General features: G+C 44.8%; 1 long non-coding RNA gene across 1 annotated transcript; it reads left to right on the forward strand.

The window, feature by feature from the left end:
• Positions 1-376: 376 nt before the first annotated feature.
• On the forward strand, positions 377-9,255 carry LOC137533974 (uncharacterized). The gene is made up of 2 exons (XR_011024263.1): positions 377-467; positions 9,151-9,255. It is a non-coding gene; the product is annotated as an uncharacterized lncRNA (long non-coding RNA).
• Positions 9,256-9,596: the final 341 nt, after the last annotated feature.

Raw genomic sequence — 9,596 nt, forward strand, 5'->3', positions numbered from 1 at the left:
GACTTATGTGATACCAACCAGCAATAATACTAATATTTTGTCAGTAATGTGCTTCAGTTACGAAACCTGTTATTATGCTAGAAGAATATTAGCCCTAAGCCTATAGAATGTTCGATTGTGAATAAACCCTGTGCTGATTTTATATGCTATGCACATTTATTCCAATAAAAAATTTGTGTTAAACAAAAAAAAAAAAAAAACATTTTAGTTCTTTACATCTTCCACCAGGCACAAATAACAGCTGATAACAAGAGAATATAAGGCTTTCTCTAAAATGACAAATTTTCTACTGAAGTGAAGAAGTTGCAGAATTCCAACTCTCATTCCTATTTTTGTTTTCTTAAACTTATTTCAGAAACACCTCCTGTCTGTTGTGCTTGTTGCCAGCATCTGGTTGGTGGTGTGCAATGCATATTGTTTTACACAACCACCTAAAAAAGTGAAACATGGGGAAGAACCTGTAAATGGTAAGTTGGAGTTCTTATGTATCATCTTTGTTCCCTTTTGAAAAATAATACCGTATATACTCGCAAGCAAGCCGAATTTTTGACCCCCCAAAAGTGGGCCAAAAGTTGGGGGGTCGGCTTGCTTGCGAGTCATGGGTGGATAGGTGCTGTCCCTCCCCGCTCCCCCCGCGGCTGCCGCTGCTATTACCTTAAGCGGCGCCGCTTCCTCTATCCCCGTCCTCCTCCGGTAAATAACTCATTCACAGCAGCGCGCCCCCCGCTGCTGTGATGACGCAGGAAACCATAGAGAGCGGTTCCCATAGTAACGGCATCGCCGCTACAGGAAGCCGCTCTCTATGGTTTCCTCGTCATCACAGCAGCGAGAGGCGCGCTGCTGTGAATGAGTTACCGGAGGAGGACGGGGATAGAGGAAGCGGCGCCGCCTAAGGTAATAGCAGCGGCAGCCGCGGGGGAGCGGGGAGGGACAGCACCTACCCACCCATACTGGGGCACTATGCTAGCTATATGGGGCACTATGCTAGCTATAATGGGGCACTATACTAGCTATAATGGGGCACTATACTAGCTATAATGGGGCACTATACTAGCTATAATGGGGCACTATACTAGCTAAACTGGGGCACTTTACTAGCTATACTGAGCACTATACTAGCTATACTGAGCACTATACTGGCTATACTGAGCACTATACTGAGCACTATACTGGCTATACTGAGCACTATACTGGCTATACTGAGCACTATACTGGCTATACTGAGCACTATACTAGCTATAATGAGCACTATACTAGCTATAATGAGCACTATACTAGCTATACTGAGCACTATACTAGCTATACTGAGCACTATACTAGCTATACTGAGCACTATACTAGCTATACTGGGGCATTTTACTAGCTATACTGAGCACTACCTACCTATACTGGGCACTATACTAGCTATACTGGGACATACTGGGGGGATCACGCGGCCAGCGTTTCCTACCCCCGGCTTACATGAGGGTCAATCATTTTTTCCCTTTTTTTGGGGTAAAAGTGGGGGGGTCGGCTTACATGCGGGTCGGCTTGCTTGCGAGTATATACGGTACTTGTATAGTTGTCATGCTAGTCTTTTGGCTGTACCACCAAAGCATCTGAAAAGCACTGGCTGCCAGTGGGGGGATACGGTTGCCATGGTTGCAAAAATGATATTTACATTTTCTAACACTTTGAAACATTGTGACAAAATGGAGTGCAAATAATACTTAATAATATTCCAAGGTAGATAACAAAATGACTTGATTAGCATGAATATAGGTCAGAATTTTTTCAAAATGGAATTTCACCATAATAATTAAAAAGTAAAAACAGAAAGATACAACATGCATCATAGCCATAAGCTGCTTCATCCCCAAGGGCGTAGGGCCCGTGGTCGCAGCGGTCGCCTTGGCGACCGGGCCCGGCTCCTGAGGAGGCGGGGGAGGGGCCCGGGGGGCCCATCTCCGTTTGGAGGGCCATACGGCACGTGCGCGCTGGTAGGGGGGAGCCGCAGCCGCGGGGAGGGCAGCCTGACCTCTCCCTCCCTTCCTCTTCCCGGGGCCCCCCCCCTCAGATGCAGAGTGAGCGGCTCACGGAAGCGCTGTAGGCAGAACTCACCTCCCTGCGTTCCACTCGCCGCTGATCTCCTCTCTGGCTGGCTCTGCATAGATGCTGTTACACACGCAGCTTCCGGCTAAACAGGAAGCTGCGTGTGTAATAGCATCTATGCAGAGCGGGAGGAGACCAGCGGCGATTGGAACCAGGGACGGAGGTGAGTTCTGCCTACAGCGCTTCCGTGAGCCGCTCACTCTGCATCTGAGGGGGGGGGGGGCCCGGGGAGAGGAAGGGAGGGAGAGGTCAGGCTGCCCTCCCCGCGGCTGCGGCCCCCCCTCCATTATGGGGACGGGGCACCTACCTACCTGCCCTATCCTGGGGGGCAGCTACCTAATCTATCCTGGGGGGCAGCTACCTAATCTATCCTGGCGGGCAGCTACCTAATCTAACCTAATCCTGGGGGGAAGCTACCTAATCTATCCTGGGGGGCAGCTACCTAATCTATCCTGGGGGGCAGCTACCTAATCTAACCTAATCCTGGGGGCAGCTACCTAATCTATCCTGGGGGGCAGCTACCTAATCTATCCTGGGGGGCACCTACCTAATCTAACCTATACTGGGGGGCAGCTACCTAATCTATCCTGGGGGGCAGCTACCTAATCTATCCTGGGGGGCAGCTACCTAATCTAACCTATACTGGGGGGCACCTACCTAATCTATCCTGGGGGCAGCTACCTAATCTATCCTGGGGGGCAGCTACCTAATCTATCCTGGGGGGCAGCTACCTAATCTATCCTGGGGGGCAGCTACCTAATCTATCCTGGGGGGCAGCTACCTAATCTATCCTGGGGGGCAGCTACCTAATCTAACCTATACTGGGGGGCACCTACCTAATCTAACCTATACTGGGGGGCACCTACCTAATCTATCCTGGGGGCAGCTACCTAATCTATCCTGGGGGGCAGCTACCTAATCTATCCTGGGGGGCAGCTACCTAATCTATCCTGGGGGGCAGCTACTTAATCTAACCTAATCCTGGGGGGCAGCTACCTAATCTATCCTGGGGGGAAGCTACCTAATCTATCCTGGGGGGCAGCTACCTAATCTAACCTATACTGGGGGGCACCTACCTAATCTATCCTGGGGGCAGCTACCTAATCTATCCTGGGGGGCAGCTACCTAATCTAACCTATACTGGGGGGCACCTACCTAATCTAACCTATACTGGGGGGCACCGACCTAATCTAATTTATACTGGGGGGCACCTACCTATCTAACCTATACTGGGGGCACTTACGTTTTGGGCTGTACGACCTACACAGGCTAGTTTGCAGGAACATGACAAGAAATAAATCATAAAAGAGCTCTGGCAGTTGGTGTATGCCTTAATTGGATATTCTACTAGAGTGTTGACAGAAAAGGATCGTGAGCCATGCATTATAGTCTTACAACAGAGACATCTGCATACTCCGCATGCATAACAGCCCCTTTTAGAGTTCTTCCAGTTTATTTTGTCATTGCTGTTACTTTTTTTTTCATTTTTCCTTGCCTGAAAACAAATCAGTTTTTTTGGGAAGGGTTTGTTTGAGAATTGGATCACTAAGTAAAATTGGCCAAAATCTATTGAATATCTCTTTGCACTCGAGGGATTAGCCTGAAAAATCAAGAATTATAGGTAATTGGTCGGTAACTCTAGGATTATCATTACTGTCAGTCTTCTTGGTAGTTTACTGGAGTAGTAGTCCAAGTAATACAAGTTCATGTTATTCTGTGAGTAGGATGCACGATCAGGTAGGATGCACAAGGAGGGAGAGATAAAGGCTTACAATCTAAAGGGAAGGGATTATAGGGATATATACTCTGGGATGTGGTAGGGATACCAAACACTAAGCTATAAAGCAAAACACAGAATATCCTAAAACAACACTAATCCAAAACTAATGTTCTAATTAATAATAATCTGTATTAAATATTACATAATTACGTTAATAAAAACAGTTAAAAACACACAATATGGGTGTAGGACCGAACCAGCATACAAAGTGGAATGATAAGTAAATAGCCAATCGTTCAATTAAATAAGTGAATGATCCACTGGGGCCAAATAAAAAAATGTACATTGATGAAATTACTATGAGGTAGAAATATCTGTAAAAAATAAAAAATGCCAGTCTATCTGCAAGTAACTGCAGAAAGACGCATTACAGTCTAAGGGAGATACAGTATAATGTCTGTCCAAAATGATAGTTATTTTAAAAAATGCAATCATGTATTAACCACTTCACCACTGAGGGGTATTACCCCCTGACCACCAGAGCAATTTTCACCTTTCAGCGCTCCTTCCATTCATTCGTCTATAACTTTATTATTACTTATCCCAATGAAATGAACTATATCTTGTTTTTTTCGCCACCAATTAGGCTTTCTTTAGGTGGGACATTATGCCAAGAATTATTTTATTCTAAATGTGTTTTAATGGGGAAATAGGAAAAAATGTGGGAAAAAATTATTATTTTTCAGTTTTCGGCCATTATAGTTTTAAAATAAAGCATGCTACTGTAATTAAAACCCATGAAATGTATTAACCCATTTGTCCCGGTTATAAAACCATTTAAATTATGTCCCTATCACAATGCTTGGCGACAATATTTTATTTGGAAATAAAGGTGCATTTTTTTCAGTTTTGCATCCATCCCTAATTACAAGCCCGCAGTTTATAAAGTAACAGTGTTATACCCTCTTGACATAAATATTTAAAAAGTTCAGTCCCTAAGGTAACTATTTATGTTTTTTTTTATTGTATTTTTTTTTTTTTTAATTACAAAAAAAAAAAAAAAATTGGGGAGTGTGGGAGGTAATGAGTTAATTTATTGTGTAAATGTAATGTTTGTGTATGTAAAATGCTTTTAGGGTGTAGTTTACTATTTGGCCACAAGATGGCCACAGAGTGTTTGTTTACATGCGACTTGTAAGCGTCCGGAAGGACGCTTACAGGAAGCAGGAGGAGGCTGGGAGATTCACAATGATCTCGCTGTTTCTGAAAGAAGCAGCAGATCATTGCGGGGGCTAGATCAACGAACGGGAATGGATTTTCCCGTTCATTGATCCCCGGGCGAGCGGGCGGCGGCGTGCACGAGCAGCGGGTGCGCGCGCACGAGCGGCGGGAGCGCGGACAGCGGCGGTAGCGCGGAAGGTACGGATTTCTCCGTCCCTGGTTTTTTAGGGGGGAAAAAAGGGACGGAGAAATTCGTACCGCTGAGGGTAAAGTGGTTAAAATTCTTGAAAAAAACTCATCAACAAAACAATTCCCTTTAATAAAGTAGTGCTGATAAGTAGGGTAGAACAACTAATGGCATCAAGGAGGCAATAGAAAATTTACAAACAACTGTGTTCATTCAATAAGCAAACCTCAAAACAATGTATGAAATGATATCTTAGATTATAGGTAATAAAGCCCTTAGATATAAGGCCCCCTGTTTGATGTGTATCATGGGTGCAATCCTCGCTTCTTCAGAGGTTATAGTCAGTAAGAGAACAAGTCCCTTGACCACTGTTTATCTGATAGTATGAAGGCATATTTAGCAGATTTTTTTTTTATTTATTTTATTTAGGTATTTTATACAGAGTAGGTTGCCCGATAGACTCCTCTGCTTGGCCCAGAGGTTCACTTTAGGATCTGAGCTTGTGTTTGCTAATACCTATTTTATTTTGTTGTAGGATGTATCTTAGAAGGTGAATTGCATCCACCTGGTACATGGAGGACAAAATCTTGTCTTGACTGTTCTTGCGGCAGTAATGGGTCAATTAAATGCTGCTCAGTGTATGTCGATACTATTATTCATCTATACATTATTACAGTTTACAATATGAGATGTTTGAAGCCAGTAAAAATAATGTGTTGCAGATCATTTTATGGAGCCAGAGAGAGTCTAATTCTTCAGTACCAAAGACAAGCAATAACCAGTCTCAGTCCCAGTCACAGTCTTTTGTTATTCTCTAATTTTTCAGGACTATATGTGACTAGATGCTTCACTAGCCTAGAGGTTAAGAATGTTTGTGTTACTGTAGAGGGGGGAGGGGGGATATTGCTTGTTACAAGCAGGGGTGCTCATCTCGTAACTCGTGATCATGAGCTGTTTTTTGCAATCACCAGGTTGTAATCAGCATTAGTGATCGGCTCTCGATCACGAATGCCAATAATGAATGCACTTGTGATCGAACTCGTTACCTGACTCGTGATCCCGAGTTACTTGAAATCACGAGTCAGTATTCGTGAAATTAAAATCCCGCCGACTTTATCGGTTAATAGCAAAGCCCCCTTACATGCTAGAAACACCAAATTTGCAGAATATGTAAAGAGGAACAGTGGGATCAATGGGAAATGTTTTGTCAAAAAGACCTTATAGTTCTTGAGAAAATCGATTTTAAAGTTTCAAAGGAAAAATTATACATTTAAAATCGGTAAATGGCAGTTAATATAGAAAACCTAACGGTAGTGTAAATTAACATATAGCAAAAGAAAGACCAATGAATTTAATGACGGGGTTTCCAGTCCGGAAACCAGGTGCCCCAGGAGGAGGTGGGGTTTGCTGACTCCCGGGGGGGGGGGGGTTCATGGTGGCATCTGAGAGTCTCCTTTAACCTCCCTGGCATTCAATTTCCCCAGGATTTATGTGCAAAAAGTGATCCATTAAGTGTCATAACCTTTTCCTGTAACTTGCCAAAAATGTGTCAAGCAGAGGTCTAGTATACAGTGCAGGAGAGTATTGACGTGTATGCACATCAATACTGTTCACAGCATGTTTTGTATGGACGTGTATAACCATCAATACCTCTAGGGAGGTTAAGAACAGGACCCCAAGATGCCTTCCCCCCTTCCAGGAGAAATTAGTATAGGGCTACAAAGTACCCCTTAAACATTTCCACAAAGGGTTAAATGAAATAAAAACACAACAATGAATAAAGTCCTTTAACCAGCTGAGCGGTCTGGACGAGCTCAGCTCGTCCAGTATCGCCGGAGCCTGCCGCTCAGGCCCTGCTGGGCCGATTTGGCTCAAATAAAAAGCAGCACACGCAGCCGGCACTTTGCCAGCCGCGTGTGCTGCCTGATCGCCGCTGCAGTGCGGCGATCCGCCGCATGCAGCGGCGAAAGAGGGTCCCCCCAGCCGCCTGAGCCCAGCGTAGCCGGAACAAAAAGTTCCGGCCAGCGCTAAGGGCTGGATCGGAGGCGGCTGACGTCCATGACGTCACTCCGCTCGTCGCCATGGCGACGAGGTAAGCGAAACATGGAAGGCCGCTCATTGCGGCCTTCCGTGTTATTTCTGGCCGCCGGAGGCGATCAGAAGATCGCCTCCGGAGCGCCCTCTAGTGGGCTTTCATGCAGCCAACTTTCAGTTGGCTGAATGAAATAGTTTTTTTTTAATAAAAAAAAACCCTCCCGCAGCCTCCCTGGCGATCTTAATAGAACGCCAGGGTGGTTAATTCTCTAAATTAACCAGAAATACTTACCAGTACCTTTAAAAAAAATGTCCCCATGCCAATATCCTCAGGAAAGGTCCCACACCAATATCCTCTATTTTGTGACCTTCTGTTACATCTTGATTGAAGATATCCGTCGGCCGCCACCACACACCGCCGCTCCCCACCGACAGCTCTGCTATACTAAGTATAGCAGAACTCAAAGCATCTTTAAATTTGGCTCCAAGGCTCCCCATTGGTCTATTAAAGGACAATGGGGAGCCTTGAAGCCAAATTCAATGATGCTTTAGCTCTGCTATATTAAGTATAGCAGGGCTGGCGGCGGTGTTGTGACGAAAAAGGTCCCACGACAATATCCTCTATCTTGCGACCTTCCTCTGTTACATCTTGATTGAAGATCTCCACCGGCCGCTGCCATACACTGCCGCAACTCCGCCAATAGCTCTGCTATACTTAGTATAGCAGAGCTGCAATACCACCTATGCTGCCACCTATGCTGTCACCCTGGAGCACCCATAGCACACCAGGGTACTATAGGTGCAACTGGGTGACAGCATAGGTCGGCACTATAGGTGCGGTGAGCGCGGACAGAGGACAGAGAGTGTACCAGCTCTGCTATACTTAGTATAGCAGAGCTAAAGCATCTTTGAACTTGGATCCAAGGCGCATCTTTGAATTTGGCTCCAAGGCTTCCCATTGGTCTATTAATAGATAAATTCAAAGATGCTTTGGGGAGCGGCGGTGTGTGGCAGCGGCTGGCGGAGAACTTCAATCAAGATGTAACCGAAGGTCACAAGATAGAGGATATTGGCGTAGGACCTTTTCCAAAGATATTGGCGTGAGATTTTTTTTTAGAGGTACAGGTAAGTATTTCTGGTTATTTTAGAATAATAAAGGACTTTTTTTTATTTCACTTAACCCCTGACCTGGCCTTAAAATACTTCAAAATTGTTTTATTACTGGTGCTGTGACTTTTTCCCCTCCAGCACACCCTGCGGCCCTGTTCTGATAACAATTATGATTGGGGAGGAAATTACAGTTCTTCCTTCCCTCTGTGCATACTTAATTCCGCCCCTCTACCTGTCGCTATAGTGTGTTCATTGCACACAGCGCGTAGGAGAGCTGCACTGTGTGCAGACTTGTGATAATTGAGGTCGGATATTCTTCCGACCTCAATTAATATGAGCCCACACACAGCGCAGCTCCCGTGTGCTGTGTGCAGTGAAACACATACAAAACTAAAGAGGCAGGTGGAGGGGGCGGAGTTAAGGATGCACAGAGGGGAGGAAGAACTGTCACTTCCTCCCCGATCATAATTGTTATCAGAACGGGGCCACAGGGTGTGCTGGAGGGGAAAAAAGTCACAACCCCAGTAATAAAACAATTTTAAAGTATTTTAAGGCCAGGTCAGGGGTACTTTAATTTCATGATCTTCAGAAATAGGCTGGACTTAATATATAACTTGTATGAGTTCACTGGCTCAAACCTACTGACCACCTGACATCTAACGGATAAACAGTAACCAGCATAGCTGTCATCTTTGTGTTTACTATTTACCTGCATCAGTGTTAGATTAGCGTTAGAGAAATACAAAACAACATTTTTACAATGCTGACATTTTTTTCTTATTTCCAGTGGTGGGCGACCAGTTAACTATGATAAAAAAAGATGCAGATTCAAATATGACAGAGAGGCTTGCACTTACATCCTGATTCCAAATGAAGATCCAGAAATGCAGTGCACATCATACGGCATGGTTGGCTAAACGTGAACGACTGGACTCATCTCCAGGATTACCTACAGTATATCAAGGATTCATAGTGCAGATTATTAGCAATAAGTGTTATGCATCTATACAACAAATAAATATGTGCATAAAAACTTGTCAGTCTGTCATTCCAGTAAACCAAGTTTACTGCCCTTCCAACACAAAACAACTCACATGCTTGACACCTGATCATGTGACCACTAACCAGTATCCATAACCATATGCACCAGGTCCATATTCCCATCCCTGGAGCCTAAAGGCACAAATGTCCTGGCCCCCTAGACTTCATCCTCCACGAACCTACAAACCCCCG

This window comes from Hyperolius riggenbachi, chromosome 10 (genome assembly GCF_040937935.1).
Source record: "Hyperolius riggenbachi isolate aHypRig1 chromosome 10, aHypRig1.pri, whole genome shotgun sequence".
Classification (NCBI taxonomy): Eukaryota; Metazoa; Chordata; class Amphibia; order Anura; family Hyperoliidae; genus Hyperolius; species Hyperolius riggenbachi.